The sequence below is a fragment of the Schistocerca serialis genome, chromosome 2 (assembly GCF_023864345.2).
Source record: "Schistocerca serialis cubense isolate TAMUIC-IGC-003099 chromosome 2, iqSchSeri2.2, whole genome shotgun sequence".
NCBI classification, from domain to species: domain Eukaryota; kingdom Metazoa; phylum Arthropoda; class Insecta; order Orthoptera; family Acrididae; genus Schistocerca; species Schistocerca serialis.
In genome coordinates this window covers 1,051,664,085-1,051,681,841 of record NC_064639.1, presented here as the reverse complement: position 1 = coordinate 1,051,681,841, position 17,757 = coordinate 1,051,664,085, and the positions used below count along the sequence as shown (strand labels likewise).

The 17,757-nt window shown below is 43.1% G+C and overlaps 1 pseudogene; it reads left to right on the top strand.

Moving 5' to 3' along the window:
• The first annotated feature begins 9,306 nt into the window (after nucleotides 1–9,306).
• On the top strand, nucleotides 9,307–9,424 carry LOC126459256 (5S ribosomal RNA; annotated as a pseudogene).
• The last annotated feature ends 8,333 nt before the right edge of the window (nucleotides 9,425–17,757 follow it).

Genomic DNA, 17,757 nt, shown 5'->3' with positions numbered 1-17,757 from the left:
AGCCTCCACCAACTTGAATAGTCCCTGCTGACATGCAGAATCCATAGATTCGTGAAGTTGTCTCTGTACTCGCACATGTCCATCCGCTCTATACAGTTTTAAACGAGACTCGTCCGACCAGCCAACATGTTTCCAGTCATCAACAGTCCAATGTCGGTGTTGAGGGGCCCAGGCGATGCGTAAAGCTTTGTGTTCGGCTCCGAAAGCCCATATCGATGATGTTTCGTTGAACGGTTCGCACGCTGACACTTGTTGATGTCCCAGCACTGAAATCTGCAGCAATTTGCGGGAGGGTTGGACTTCTGTCACGTCGAACGATTCTCTTCATTCGTTGTTGGTCCCGATCTCGCAGAACCTTTTTCCAGCCGCATCGATGTCGGAGATTTGATGTTTTACAGGATTCCTGATATTCACGGCACACTCGTGAAATTGCCGTACTGCAAAATCCCCACTTGAGCGCTACCTCGGAGTTGCTGCGTCCCATCGCTCGTGCGCCGACTATAATACTGGGTTCAAACAGACTTAAATCTTGATAGCCTGCCACTGTAGCAACAGTAGCCGAGCTAAGAACTGCGCTAGACACTTGTTGTTGTATATAGGCGTTCCCCCGTACTCTGCCTGTTTAGATATCTGTATTTGAATATGCGTGCCTATACCAGTTTCTTTGGCGCATCAGTGTAGATATGGACTTACTGTTTAGCGAAGAAGTATCCGAGGAAGAAGAAGAAGAATGGCCTGGGACTTTATGTAAGGATCAGAAGGCCTAACAAACTACAGTATTTACTAGAGACGTAAATAACGGCCGGCCGCGGTGGACGTGCGGTTCTGGCGCTGCATTCCGGAACCGCGGGACTACTACGGTCGCAGGTTCGAATCCTGCCTCGGGCATGGGTGTGTGTGATGTCCTCAGGTTAGTTAGGTTTAAGTAGTTCTAAGTTCAAGGGGACTCATGACCTAAGATGTTGAGTCCCATAGTGCTCAGAGCCATCTGAACCAACCTAAATAACGTAGTCCCAGTAACGGAACTGTTTTAATTTACTAATACTAATTTACTAATACTAATAATCCTTTCATGGATGGCCGGCCAGAGTGGCCGAGCGGTTCTAGGCGCTACAGTCTGGAATCGCGCGACCGCTACGGTCGCAGGTTCGAATCCTGCCTCGGGCATGGATGTGTGTGATGTCCTTAGGTTAGTTAGGTTTCAGTAGTTCTAAGTTGTAGGGGACTGATGACCTCAGCTGTTAAGTCCCATAGTGCTCAGAGCCATTTCAACCATTTTCTTTCATGGATGAGAAAGTGTTGTTTTTGTACAATTATTTTTAAGGGTTATTTTCAAATTTATGAAACATTTCTGTTCAATATTTTGTTGGATAGCTTGGCTACAGCAATGTTACAAAATGTTATTTCAAGATTTTTTGTTATACAGTCGTCCATTTTTATCCATGTGTATCTCAAATGGAGCAAAGGCCAGCTCTGCGAGGCTTTATCCCATTTTGTGGGATAAAATCGCGCAGTTTTTGTTGTAGTTATATTGTAAATTTCTCTGTAATTTATTAATCATCAGACAGAGCTGGAATTTCGATGCGTTATGGGTAACAGCCCAACCTATGACTACATTTTGAAGTCGCGGGAAAATCTACCCCTCACTGACCATAATATCAGATAAACTGAAAACTCCGGAGCTTTTCCCCACCTACCTTTGTCTGGACAGATAAACCGGAAAGAAAATAATGGATGGGGAAAAGTCGTGCACGTGCCTTAGAGCTCTTTGTCCGGCAAGTGCGTTGCATACAAAGATCAAAAATAGACCGTCGGGAAATGTGCAGACGAATTCGAAAACCACGTTTTCCTTCGGCAGCAGATGATGCGAGCAGTTATTTGGGACACCTGTCGTCACCCACCGTGGCAGGAAGCTGGACATTTTGCCGCGTGTTATCGCCCCGGCAGCTGCCCTGGTACCATATGGGCGAATGGGAACAAAGGCATCGGCGCGGCGTGTCTGCAGATAAAGCTTTCTCCGATAAGGCCAGTGATTACGCTAAGCTGATAGTAAAAGCACATTTTAGCTCGCTTATCGCGGCGGGAAACCCGGCTCATCTCGCAATTTCGCACTCCGTGTTTACCGAGTCCTGTGCACGCACACCCTCTGTGGCCTTCTGCCGCCGCTTCCCCGTACTGGTCGTGAACTGCACGTGCACCGTACGTTTTCCGACGCGCTCTATATGTTTGTGTTTCATCAGACGTTGACACAAAAACTGAGCAAGGATATATCCTACAGACGGATGAACTGCTCCAATTTTCTCTTACGCCGAGATGACAAAAACTCATAGTATAGCGATATGCACATATACAGATAGCGGTAGTATCGCGTACACAAGGTATAAAACGGCAGTGCGTTGGCGGAGCTGTGATTTATACTCTGGTGATTCGTGTGTTTATGGTCGCACGGCGGGAGTGTACGTTGAGTGTTAGTTGGAGCTAGATGCAACGGACATTCCAATTCGGAATGGGCATTCAATATTCCGCGATCCATAGTATCAAGAGTATACCGGGAATACCACATTCCAGGCATTGCTTCCCACTACGAACAAACGCAGTGACAAGCGATCTTCACTTAACGACCGAGAGCAGCGTAGAGTTGTCAGCGCAAACAGAGAAGCAACACTGCGTGAAATAACTGCAGAAATCAATGTGGAAGGTACGACGAACGTATCCGGTATGACAGTGCGGCTAAATTTGGGGTTAATGGACTGTGGCAGCAGACGACTGACGCGAATGCCTTTGCCAACAGCACGACATCACCCACAGCGCCTCTACATCTACATCTACATCAACATCTACATTTATACTCCGCAAGCCACCCAACGGTGTGTGGCGGAGGGCACTTTAGGTGTCACTGTCTTTACCTCCCTTTCCTGTTCCAGTCGCGTATGGTTCGCGGGAAGAACGACTGCCGGAAAGCCTCCGTGCGCGCTCGAATCTCTCTAATTTTACATTCGTGATCTCCTCGGGAGGTATAAGTAGTGGGAAGCAATATATTCGACACCTCATCCGGAAACGCATCTTCTCGAAACCTGGACAGCAAGCTACAGCGCCGGCCGGTGTGGCCGTGCGGTTCTAGGCACTTTAGTCTGGAACCGCGTGACCGCTACGGTCGCAGGTTCGAATCCTGCCTCGGGAATGGATGTGTGTGATGTCCTTAGCTTTGTTAGGTTTAAGTAGTTCTAAGTTCTAGGGGACTGATGACCACAGATGTTAAGTCCCATAGTGCTCAGAGCCATTTGAACCATTTGAGCCAAGCTACACCGCAGTGCAGAGCGCCTCTCTTGCAGAGTCTGCCACTTTGCTAAACTTCTCCGTAACGCTATCACGCTTACCAAATAACCCTGTGACGAAACGCACCGCTCTTCTTTGGATCTTCTCTATCTCCTCTGTCAACCCGACCTGGTACGGATCCCACACTGATGAGCAATACTCAAGTATAGGTCGAACGAGTGTTTTGTAAACCATCTCCTTTGCTGATGGACTACATTTTCTAACCACTCTACCAATGAATCTCAACCTGGCACCCGCCATACCAACAATTAATTTTATATGATCATTCCACTTCAAATCGTTTTGCACGCATACTGCCAGATATTTTGCAGAATTAACTGCTACCACTGTTTGTCCCGAGGCTTGTGATCATATCGGACGGATCCTAGACGACTGGAAAACCGAGACCTGGTCGGATGAGTACCGATTTCAGTTGGTAACAGTGGTGGTAGGGTTCGAGTGTGGCGCATACCCCAACAAGCCACTGTGCAAGGTGGCGGTGGCTTCATACCGGTGTGGACTGTGTTTCCATCGAATGGACTGGATGTTCCTCTACTCGGAGACCATTTGCAGCCATTAATGGATTTGATGTTCCCAAACAACGATGGAGTTTTTATGGTTGACAATGCGCCATGTCACCGGGCCACAATTGTTGGCGATTGGGTTGAAGAACATTCTGGAGAGTTGGAGCCAGTGGTTTGATCCACCCAGGTCGCCGATATTAATCCCATCGAACATTTATGAGGCATAATGGAGAGGTCAGCTCGTCCACAAAATCCTCCACCAGCACCCCTTTCGCAATTATGGACGGCTGTAGAGGCAGAACGCCTCAATATTTCTGCAAGGGGCTTCCAACGACTTGTTGAGTCCATGCCGCGTCGAGTTACTGCAGCCCACCGAGCAAAAGTAGGTCCGACACGATATTAGGAGATATCCCATCACTTTTGTCACCTCCGTGTAATTTGGGGCTTGCTTTTAGTAGGGTAGAATGTTGTGCCTTGGTATACGTTCAGACTTCCGCTTCTCTAATTGAAGTTTAATATATTTTCACATTCCATTTTTAAATGATGGCATTCACCTGTTAAGTGCTCCAGTTTTGCCGGCCACTGTGGCCGAGCGGCTCTAGGCACTTCAGTCTGGAACCGCGCGACCGTTACGGTCGCAGGTTCGAATCCTGCCTCGGGCGCGGATGTGTGTGATGTCCTTAGGTTAGTTAGGTTTAAGCAGTTCTAAGTTCTAGGGGACTGATGACCACAGATGTTAAGTCCCATAGTGCTCAGAGCCATTTGAACCACTTTTTGCTGCAGTTTTTTTTCCGAAATTACAAGAATGACTCCAAATGTGAAACATATTCCAAGGTAAAATTCTGTACTTGAGGAATTAGCAACATGTTCCAGATAGCTTTAGTGTATTATATAGCACTTAAATGTGCAGAACGCGAAATATTTACAGATGCTGCGCAAAACACCTCATGTCTAACAACAATAACTGTAAAAAATTGGAGGCAGCTGTTTATGACGGTCTTTAGTCAGCGTTCCTTCATATGATTGTAAAATCAGTCACTAGACTGAAGTACCTACCAAAAACCTTGTGTATTTCTGGGCACACTAGATACAACACTCTCCCCTGCAGTTTTTATATTAAACAAACACCCGTGCATTTTTTAAAGCTGCTATGTTATTACAGGGAAACTTTTAACTTAAGCTACTTTTCAATATAATTTTCACCGTTATTAATCAATGATCAACTTCTAAATTTTCGGTAATTTCTCTTTGATGGGCGCTAGGCCATGGTGTAAGGAAAGGCATGTTTCTGTGCCTAACATTTCGTCTCCAAATGCTGGAGACACCCTCATTTTTATCAAGGTGTAATCATTACTATGCCAGGATGCATGGAGACGCCACAGAAATAAAAAAAACCAAGAAAACAACTTCAACAAGAGGGCTTGAAATTAGACAACTGTAGGCCATACTGCTAAGTGATTGAGTGACGTCACAAACTATCCGTCAGTGTGGCTTTCGGCACGCAGAGCTTGTTTTCAAACAGTGGAAAATCCAGGATGGAGTGTAACAATATTATGAAAAGGAAAGTTGCCACTCACGATATAGCGGAGATGCCGAGTTTGTTTTCAGTTTGAAAATGAACTAACAATGTCATTGCAGCCTCTGAAGTAGCTCCAATGTTAGGAAGACGAAACATTAGGCGGGAAACTTGGTGTAGCCAAATCTAACGCCCACTAAACAGAATGTACGAAAAATGTAAAAACTGGCTTTGAAAGCCTGTGTGGGGACGTAGAACCGCTGGCTCTACCCCATCCTCCCCCACCCCCCTCCCAAATAATATCGCTTCCTTACCGCAGCAAGAACAACTGTATCTTGTCAGATCAGTTCTCAGTAGTACGCTCTCTATGCTACACGCGCTGTGTATGCGCTGCGAGAATAAAAGTATTCATAGTAAGTTACGGGAATGCGACTGATTTTGTATCGTCGTAATTACCACGCCCGCTCCCCACTATCTACACCTGTGTTGTCTTATCAGCTTTCAAAATTCAATTTAATAGAAATATAAATCTGCACCTGATTTGCGGACTGCCGCTGAATGTCCGTTTTTTTTTTTTTTTTTTTTGTTATTGGCATTGTTTTTTTTTTTTGTTATTGGCATTGTAGTGGCGCTGACCTCTTATTTTTGTTGTTTGTTATTTGGTACGTGAGAAAAGTCTGTTTTCTTAAACATTTATAACAACTTTCAGTACGAAATTCTGTGTCGACCGATCCTCACTCGCTTTGCACTTCATCAAGACATTAATGGAACCAACTATAAAGGTTGTAAACCTTTTTCTTAGCATTATGTTGCTCGTAGTATTTCCTCCATAAAATTAACAAAATGACATTTATCACGTCTTTTGTACATAGAAACCGAACCGCTGCACGTCGTGCACAACAGTGGGATCTTCAGTTATCTGGGGTGTTTTAGATAAGCAGAAACAAACATAAACACAGAAGAACGTTTCCTTTATGGCGTCTGTGAATAATTAATTTATGCAGGAACTCGGTGCGCGTGCGCTGCAGCGGCTGCATTGGAAAACGGCACTTCCTTAAAGCTACGCCTCGTAGATGCAACCCTATGACGTTACGTTTAGTATTAGTTAAGAGAAATCCTGTGTACAGCTGCATTGAGGATGTCAGACGGGAGACATAATATTTGAACTAAATTACTACGTTGTGACTGATAATTCACAAGTAGCGAGTACTTTTAACAATTGTTTTCTAAATGTATAGCAAAAATAGAATTAATTGGTTGAAGAAGCAAGACAGAGGGTTTGAGTGTGGAGCACACCCCACGAAGGCATGAACCAAATTGTCAACAAGGCACTGTGCAAGCTGGCGGTGACTCCAAAATGGTGTGAGCTGTGTTTACGTGGAATAGACTCGGTCCTGTGGTCCAACTGGACCTATCACTGTCTGGAAATCGTTGTTCACGGATTTCATGTTCACAAACAACGATGGAATTTTTATGGTTGACATCGTGCTATGTCACCGCTCCACAATTGTTCGCGAATGGTTTGAATTCGAGCGAGTGGTCTGGCTACCCAAATCTCCCGACATGATTCCCATAACATTTATAGGCCATACAGGAGAGGTCAGTTCGTGCACAAACTCCAGCACCGGCAATACTTTCGCAATTACGGACAGCTTCAGTGGCAGGATGGCTCAGTATTTCTGCAGGTGACTTCCAACAACTTGTTGAGTCAGTGCCACGTGAAGCTGCTGCACTACACCCAACAAAATGAGGTCCGACACAATAGCAAGTGGTATTCCATGACTTGGGTCACGTCAATGTAGTTTTCTACATTACGCCGCAGTGCCATACTCAGAAAGCTTTTATGTCAGCGCTCTCTGGCCGCGGAAGCCTATGCAATTATAAATATGACTGGAGTTCAAATTACAACTGTAAGAGCACCATCGCAGTAGCACGATATCGACTTAACTTCCTGGTTTATTTCTGGCACCGGGTTGTTCACCAAACCCAGTTGAAGCAGTTCTGTAGTCTGCAGAAATGCTCTGAAAATAATCGCTAGTTTATCGCGTACCTTGGTATTCCAGCACTGTGGCTTGAATTCCTCGGTCAGAACACGCGGTTTCGGTGCAGATATTCGAAACAGTGAAGAGTATCACACAGGTCCGTTCAGGAGACGCACGTGTAAAAATAGTTTCGCTTTTCTGACACTGTTCACTGTGTTTCACTCACTGGCTGTTTGCATGCAGATGATTCTCGAAAGTAAATATTATTGTTAATATTTCCAACTGTTCTTCCTTACTTGCTACTTCAGTTACGTTTAGTATGCAGATAAGAAGAAATGTATCCATCTTTTGGAAATGGTTTATATTTTCTTTTCAACCAAACATGTTTCACCTACTCGCGTTGGGCGTCATCAGAGATAAATAAAATAAAAGATAAACTTTATTATTAGATATGTACTGTTTCCTTGCAACACATTTAGATTTTCTTACTATATGGATCCTACAGTACGCAGCAACAAAGGTTATGTATAGGTAATTGTATAATTGCATCATACAATCAATTGGAATGTGTTAATCTGGTACCTACGCAAGAACCAATGGACACACGAAAAGAATACGAAAAATAAATCTGAATGATAAATTCCACATTGTTGTTGTTGTCTTCAGTCCTGAGACTGGTTTGATGCAGCTCTCCATGCTGCTCTATCCTGTGCAAGCTTCTTCATCTCCTAGTACTTTCTGCAACCTACATCCTTCTGAATCTGTTTAGTGTATTCATCTCTTGGTATCCCTCTACGATTTTTACCCTCCACGCTGCCCTCCAGTACTAAATTGGTGATCCCTTGATGCCTCAGGACATGTCCTACCAACCGGTCCCTTCTTATTGTCAAGTTGTGCCACAAACTCCTCTTTTCCCCAATCGTATTCAATACCTCCTCATTAGTTATGTTATATACCAATCCAATCTTCAGCATTCTTCTGTAGCACCACATTTCTAAAGCTTCTATTCTTTTCTTGTCTAAACTATTTATCGTCCATGTTTCACTTCCGTACATGGCTACACTCCATACAAATAGTTTCAGAAACGACTTCCTGACACTTAAATCTATACTCGATGTTAACAAATTTCTCTTCTTCAGAAACGCTTTCCTTGCCATTGCCAGTCTACATTTTATATCCTCTCTACTTCGACCATCATCAGTTACTTTGCTCCCCAAATAGCAAAACTCATTTACTACTCTAAGCGTCTCATTTACTCATCTCATTATAGTTGTAAATAATAAAATATGGTGCCACGAAACACTACATGTCTAATAACAATATAATTAAATAATTATCTTTTATTTTATACATCACTGATAATAGCAAGTTAAAAATGGTTTGTTAAAAACAAATAAACATTCAGATTCAAAAGACACATAATATTTGTTGTTACGTTCGTGATAAACATAACTGGAAAAATACAGTGATGGAAAGAAAGCTGCAACACCAAGAACCTCATAAACGGAAGATGGCAGGCGTGTTCCTACATCTGAAATATGACGGCTATTCAAATTTCGCTCCAGTCTCATAACAGTGGCTAGTAGCCCCAGTATCAGGACGCAAATCAGGTTTGCTTTAAATACACGCTGCAACCGTCGTGATCATTAGCTACGTTTGAGACTGACGTGGTGAGCTGATGTTAGTCAAGAATGCCTTTAAGCGACAAAGTCGTCATTGTCAAGACCTCACTGAGTCTGAACGAGAAGCTGGATTTTCCTTCTGAGATACTGCAGGAATACTTGGCAGGAATGTAGCCATTGTACCTGATTGCCGTCATTGGTCACGAGAATATTTCGGTCGCAAGAAGCCCGGGTTCCCGACGGCCACGTGCCACTACCGAGAGGGAAGACCGTCGTGTTCCGCGTATGGCTCTGGCGCATCGTGCTGCATCTGGAGGAGCAATTTGAGCAGCAGTTGGCAGCACAGTGGCAACGGCCTTGCCGCAGTGGATACACCGGTTCCCGTGAGATCACCAAAGTTAAGCGCTGTCGGGCGTGGCCGGCGCTCGGATGGGTGACCATCCAGGCCACCATGCGCTGTTGCCATTTTCCGTGGTGCACTCAGCCTCGTGGTGCCTATTGAGGAGCTACTCGACCGATTAGTAGCGGTTTCGGTCAAGAATACCATCATGACGACCGGGAGAGCGGCGTGCTGACCCCACGCCCCTGCTATCCGCATCCTCCACTGAGGATGACACGGCGGTCGGTTGGTAACGGGAGGCCCCTCGTGGCCCGAAGACGGAGTGCTTTTTTGGCATCACAGTGACATAACGAACTGTTACACATCGGTTATGTCAAGGACAACTTCGAGGGAGACGCCCTGTAGCGTGCATTCCAGGATCCCCAAACCACCACCATTTGCGACTTCAGCAGTGTCAAGCGAGAGCTCACTGGAGGGCATGGTGGAGGTTAGTTGTGTTTTCTGGTGAAATCCGTTTCTGAATCCGCGCTAGTGATGGTCGTGTGTTGGATAGGAGGAGGACGGTTGAGGGTTGCAACCAGCCTCTCTGCGTTCCAGATACACAGGACCTACATCTGGAGTTATAGACTGACGTTTGATTTCATATGACACCAGGAACACTCTCGTGGTTATCCCACACAACCTGACTGTAAATTTGTACCCCATTCTGCTGATTCCACCTGTTGAGCTGCCATTCATGGACAGTATTCGAGAGGGTGTAACCCAACAGGGTAACGCTCGGCCACATATCACTGTTGTAACGAGATACGCTCTACACTGTGTCGAAATGTTGCCTTGACCTTCATTCTGATACGTGATTCTGAGTAGACAAGACGGCTTGCTGAAGTACGTACATACACTACTGGCCATTAAAATTGGTACACCACGAAGATGACGTACTACAGATGCGAAATTTAACCGACAGGATGAAGATGCCGTGATATGGAAACGATTACCTTTGACACAAGGTTGGCGCCGGTCGCGACACCTACAACGTGCTGACTTGAGGAAAGTTTGTAACCGATATCTCATACACAGACAGCAGTTGACCGGCGTTGCCTGGTGAAACGTTGTTGTGAAGCCTCGTGTAAGGAGGAGAAATGCGTATCATCACGTTTCCGACTTTGATAAAGGTCGGAGTGTAACCTATCGCGATTGCGGTTTATCGTATCGCGACATTGCTGCTCGCGTTGGTCGAGATCCAATGGCTGTTAGCAGAATATGGAATCGGTGGATTGAGGAGGGTAATACGGAACGCCGTGCTGGATGGCAACGGCCTCGTATCACTAGCAGTCGAGATGACAGGCATCTTATCCGCATGCCTGTAACGGATCGTGCAGCCACGTCTCGATCCCTGAGTCAACAGATGGAGACGATTGCAAGACAACAACCATCTGCACGAACAGTTCGACGACGTTTGCAGTAGCATGGACTATCAGCTCGGAGACCGTGGCTGCGGTTACCCTTGACGCTGCATCACAGACAGGAGCGCCTGCGATGGTGTACTCGACGACGAACCTGGGTGCACGATTGGCAAAACGTCTTTTTTTCGGGTGAATCCAGGTTCTGTTTACAGAATCATGATGGTCGCATCCGCGTTTGGCGACATCGCGGTGAACGCACACTGGTAGCGTGTATTCGTCATTGCCATACTGGCGTATCACCCGGCGTGATCCCATGGGGTGCCATTGGTTACACGTCTCTGTCCCCTCTTGTTTGCATTGACGGCACTTTGAACAGTGGACGTTATATTTCAGATGTGTGACGACCCGTGGCTCTACCCTTCATTCGATCCCTGCGAAACCCTACATTTCAGCAGGATAATGCACGACCACATGTTGCAGGTCCTGTACGGGCCTTTCTGGATACAGAAAATGTTCGATTGCTGCCAGCACATTCTCCAGATATCTCACCAATTGAAAACGTCTGGTCAATGGTGGCCGAGCAACTGGCTCGTCACAATACGCCAGTCACTACTCTTGATGAACTGTGGTATCGTGTTGAAGCTGCATGGGTAGCTGTACCTGTACACGCCATCCAAGCTCTGTTTGACTCAATGCCCAGGCGTATAAAGGCTGTTCTTACGGCCGGAGGTGGTTGTTCTGGGTTCTGATTTCTCAAGATCTATGCACCCAAACTGCGTGAAAATCTAATCACATGTCAGTTCTAGTATAATATATTTGTCCAATGAATACCCATTTATCATCTGAATTTCTTCTTGGTGTAGCAATTTTAATGACTAGTAGTGTAGATCTGAAAATGGTCCTAAGTGATCGAAACATGTCATGTAATTAAAAAGATACCACTGAGTAGAACAATAAATGACAAGTACCTTAATATTATTAATATTTGCAGTTGGTACAGCAATAATATTTAGCATGCAGGTAAGGATATATATTACCCGTAATTGTTTTTACCAAACATGTTTCAATTATTAATATTAGACATCTTCAGTAGCCTAAAAAAATTTACTATTTATCTACAAACGTATTACTGTAGGATATGTAGTGTTTATTGACAACGGAGTAGGTTATCTTAATGTTTACAGCGTTTACAATTAGGAGATTGTGGTTTAGCATTTACTTTATGAATCTTATGCTTTACGTGTGCCCATTGGTTTTTGTGTGATCACTCATACTGTGTCCAACTAGTGCAAGGAGTCCAACACTCAATTTACTAAACTCTCACGGCCCATCTCGTTCACCACAACAGAAAAACACCGAAAGACTGGGCATTTCAGGGAATAAAAGTACAGACTCTGAAAAACAGGCACGCATCGAAGGGGTGCTGGGATTTGAATTCGGCAATAAATAGCGTAGAAATATGGTGTATGAAAATGGAATCAATAACTCAATTGAACAGTCGAAAGCTCGCTGTTAATGGACCACGCCGAGAAAAACTGAGACCGAAACACTCCATTTCTCCGAAACTTCTGAATTCGCCGTCGTTGGACTAGGAAGCCCAAAGGCAGAAGGTTCTTGGATAGCAGTTGATTAGCGGCCTTCGTTGAAACAGTGTCCTCGTATGCTCTTATTTCAGCTGATACTGTAATCCAACTTTCCTCTTGTAAGCAGCCTATTGTTCTGCGACCTTTCCGTTAAGTCGCTGCAAGGCCGAGCCTCTGTTCCTGCTCCGTAGCTTTGACCGATAGTCGTGTGACGTCACGGGTGTGGCATGTTCGACGTAATCAGATTACTCGAAAGACAATTATTTCTACTTGCACCAAGGTAAATAGAGTGGAAAAAGTTTAAAATTTTCAAAGGACTAGGGGTCATAGTTTGATAAATATGTTTGGAACCTAGTTCTGTCAGTGCTTGTTTGTTGCGTTAACATAAGAGAAACACTTCCAAACAAACAGGGCACTTAAGACACGTTTGATCATAACTGCTAATCTGAGTAAAGTGTTTTTGAGGTGTTTCTTTGCACATGGCATGCATGATCATAACTGCCGAGCTACGTAAAGTATCCTTAACGCTCTGCTTTGCGTATGTGTGGTGTTGCATACAACGTATACAGATTTAATATTGCATGTCACAGCTCAATAATGCATTGGTGAGCAAAACTTAGGGACGAAAGTAACATTCTCATGATGTGTCACTGTGTAATGACATAGCTCGATGAAACTTGGACCATATGTAGAAGGAACTCCTGCTGTAGTATACAATGCTTTCATCATAAGAACAAACCTGATTTAAACAAACACAAACACAATGATTGGTCAGCAGTCGTAGCTCTCGTACACTGGTCTTGTTCCGCTCTTGGAAGTAGGTCCAACATATGTATTAGATATCGTATTACTATGACACAGTAAATGAAACTTTAAGTCTTTCTGATGTATTAACAGCCATGACCGTTTTTCTTAATCATACTTTAGCTACATAATTTTTATTTCAAAAATCGTGTACAGTCACAGTCTCTCTAAGCAATACTTGTACTCTAATTGTTTTGCTGTTCATATATACCGCAAAAATGGATAATACTGCTTCCTGCTTCGTAGTGAAACGCTCGCACGGAACATTGTTAACAGCTAGAAACGAGTTGTTCTTCATGATGTTCACAAGATTACAAAGAAAAATCAGCTTTGACGGTTTTCGAGAAACACTATGTAATAAATATAAGGAAGGTTACTTTAATTATTTTCGTGGGGTAAGTAGTAGCGTCATTGATTGATGATTAAGTCGGCTTGAGGGTTGCGGTTCGAAACCAGTTGTCTTCTACAATTTTTTTTTTCGGTTTGAATACCTACATCATTTAGATATGCAATTTATCAAATATATGGCAATTAACTCATACTTAACCATCATTTTTTAAAGAAAAATTCAGGTTTTCTAATCCTGGTTTTCATTGCAAACATACGTACTTAATCATCGATATTTTATAAAATATTCTTAAAAATTTTCAAGTTAAGAAAACATTACACGATTAAATTTTTTGGAGGAAAATGAAAACTGAAATACTCTTTGTTAGAATATGCCCATTGTTTTGAAGAACGCATATGATCTCACACGAGCCACAGTGATAAGCGTCGTAGAAACATGGAAAACTATGATTTTTCACGGCGTCGAGCACACTGTAGAAATGCAGTATTTTTACAGTTGTCACCCTAACACTGCAATCTGGACCCAATAGAATTGATCTGGAGCCAATGTGTAGGGATTTCTCGCGAGATATAACAAGACATTTAAGCTGCCAAAAGTACTCGAGCTAATGCACGAAGTTTTGTCACACGTCACTGCCGAGCGATGGCTAAATGCAGAACAGCACGTCATAAAAGAGGAGGAGGAGGTGTGGACTTTTTGCTGACTTGGGATTCTGTTGCTGATCGCCCTTTTAAGTATTTCTCGGAGTCCGATATGGAAGGAGTTCAGAGATTGCCAGACGAGTGGCTGTAATATGTTAAGTGGCTTCAATATTTAACTATATGGCAAATTCCCAGCAGTGCGCTTTTATGCCACACATAGCTCATGCAGAAAAATTACCCTTGTTATAGTCAGGAATTTTTATCACTTTTTTAAAATTAGAATACTATGTTAGGTAATATCGAGAGCATGTTATGTTTTCCTTGTGGTCACCTAAGAAGCGTATCACCTGAGTTTTACCATATATTCTTTACTTCTGTTAAAAATTAATGACATTCAAACCTATATTGTTCTCTGCTTGTCTCTTTTTACGTATTTACTGCAACTGTTCACATCATTGCAGATTACTTAGACGATTTGCCTGGCTGGTGCTGTCCAGGTTAAATGCGCCGGTAAATTGTCGCCCCGTATTATCCCTGAGTCGATGTACGCTTAACGCACAGCATAAAGCGTATCCTCATTACTTAACTGTACTCGAGACAGCTTGGTTTCGAATCCTGCCTCTGGCATGGATGTGTGTGATGCCCTTACGTTAGTTAGGTTTAAGTAGTTCTAAGTTCTAGGTGACTGATGACCTCAGACGTTAAGTCCCATAGTTCTCAGAGCCATTTGAACCAGCTTGGTTTCCGCTCCACGTGAAAGGAAAGCCAATGAGGTTCCAGCAAATGTAAAAGAATACATAGTGCAATGTTTACATGAGGTTTATTGTTCAAAATGTTCAAATGTGTGTAAAATCTTATGGGACTTAACTGCTAAGGTCACCAGTCCCTAAGCTTACACACTAATTAACCTAAATTACCCTAAGGACAAACACACATACCCACGCCCGAGGGAGGACTCGAATCTCCGCCAGGACCAGCCGTACTGTCCATGACTGCAGCGCCCTAAGACCGCTCGGCTAATCCCGTGCGGCTGAGGTTTATTCTTGATGATGAACGGAGCGTAGTAACTGAAAGAAATAGCGAACGAGAGGAACAGAAATGACTCTCTTATTCAAAGACAGTAGTTCGTGTACGTGTACATGTTGTAACACATCTGCTCAAAGCATTCCACACGTACTCAATGAGATTTAAGTCAGCAGAACAAGCAGGGCAGTCCATTCGTCGTATGCTCTCTCGTTCCAAAATAGCTCCTCCACTTCCGCAGTTCAATGCTGTCGCGCACTGTCTTCCATAAAAACGAAGCCAGAGCCCAGGGCACCCCTAAAAACACACACTTGGACAAGGAATACAGTATCACAATAACGGTGACCGGTGACTGTAGTGTGTTCAAAGACTTGTAGGTCAGTACCCCACGCAACACTTGGACCAATATAAAGATCATGTTCGGCCATGTTCCTCGGTACCTCATACGTCGAGAGGTGGGAACACGTATACCACTGAGAAAATATTTTATCGACATCCACTAAGAGAGGGAGAAATGAACATCGTAGTAGTATAAGAGAAATCAGACTTCACGCGGAAAGATCTAGGTGTTCCTTTCTCCCGCATGCTTTTAGAGAGCAGAGCAGTAGAGAAATAGTCTGAAGGTGGTTCGATGAACTCTTTGCCACAAACTTAAAAGTGAATTACAGAGTATCCATGTAGATGTAGAGACTGAAAAAATCAAATTATAAATAATTGAATGTATGTAAAACTTAAAAAAATGCGCCGTATTCCTATGGTAGACCTCCAGCAGCTTGAAGCGCTGCAGCTGAGGTCCTGTTGGTACAGATTATTGCACTTACTGCTTATGCCAATGTTGTGTAGTGTAATTGTAATTACTGATGATCCTGATGTTATAAGTGTTACCTGCTACTAGGCCATAAATGTAAGTCATTCCTCGTAATCGTAATGGATGTCCCTGCTCACTTCCTTCAACATATTTTAAACTTTTTTATTTATTCATATATTCATTGCTATGTGTCTCAGACAAGCGAGTGTAGTCAACTGTCAGTTCCGGGAGAGGTTTAAACACTTCTGTGTCATTTGAGCTGCTAGCGAACGAACTGTCAATGTCATGAGATGTGAGTTTGAAATAAATGGTATTCAAAAACTACAGTATGAAATATTACACCAGATGGTTATTTTAAGGCACCTTTTCCCAGATTAAGTAAATATGAGTTAATGTAGTTGTTTATCCCGTTCACAGTGAACTTGTAACCACTGGGAACGACTGCTTTACATTTATCGCGACAATTTATTTTGTTTTAATAAATAATGTAACATGTAACCACCTACATACAACACTGTACTCAAATCGTTCTGACAAGTCTTTTACAACGGAAATTCCAAAAGAATGCATATTTTAATACACTCTTTATTTTTAGGTTATTTTCAGGGTCTAAGATATGCAGAACTGACGCATGCTAACATACGTCACACAATCGTTTCTAGCGACCATATCTGCTCTGATTTGTTTCAAACTTATCAAATAAAGTACATATACAGTCTAAAAAATTCTTCAAAGCCTCTGTTAAGAGGGTGATTGCCTTTTTTGTGTGCAGCAAAGAGTAAAATGTATCGTTTGTCGAGTTTTCTAGTCTGTTTAGAGGAAGGTACATGTAAAGGTAAACTTTTCCAATGCATTAGGAACTTGCCAAATTTATCAAGACATGACTGTTGATACCGTTAATACTGCTTCCAACGGATATCGGAGACAACAACTAGTTTTACGAGAACGAACATTCAAAATTTCTGCCGTAACCTACGGATAGGGACAAGAAAAAAATCGTTTCCTTTTATGGTCGATTTCGATGTAGTATTTTCCTAACTTGGGTGTTATTTCTGCCAGGATTGATATTAGCCGGCCAGGGTGGCCGAGCGGTTCTAGGCGCTACAGTCTGGAACCGCGCGACTGCTACTGTCGCAGATTCGAATCCTGCCTCGGGCATGGATGTTCGTGATGCCCATAGGTTAGTTAGGTTTAAGTAGTTCTAAGTTATAGGGGACTGATGACCTCAGAAGTTAAGTCCCATAGCGCTCAGAGCCATTTGAACCATTTGATTGATATTAGTTTCTGACTGCTTATTTTTGAAGCAATGTATGTTTTTTTTTATTTTTGTCGTATATTTTTTCATTTTTGGGCTTTTTTGAAAACGAAAATATACTTGTCAGTTACATCATATTTATCAACATCCAGACTACATTTATATACATTGCTGAAAAAATCTCGTGTGTTAAACACAGTAAGTCTAATTAATAAAAGACGAATTAACTTCGCTACCATACACTGTTGAAAGTTTTTCAACAGAAAGAATTGTCATAACTACAAACTTTTCTTTTGAGAAGTTACACTTACCATCCGCCCATACTTCAGTTTAGAGTGAAAACAGTCACCCAGGGTCTTATATACCTTCATACAGAATATAGACTGCCTTCAGTACAACGCGACACATTTGACAGTGTCCACATTTCCTGCTGGCATGGAAAGTTGCTTTCCACTAGAGTACTGTGAGATTTATGACCCCTCCAGAATATCTGCACAATATGAGAGCTGCTATTCCATGTATATATAAAAGCCTCTTTGTCAAATCATTATCAATAGAGTTTATGCTGTCGTCCGATGGTTCAAATTAGGAC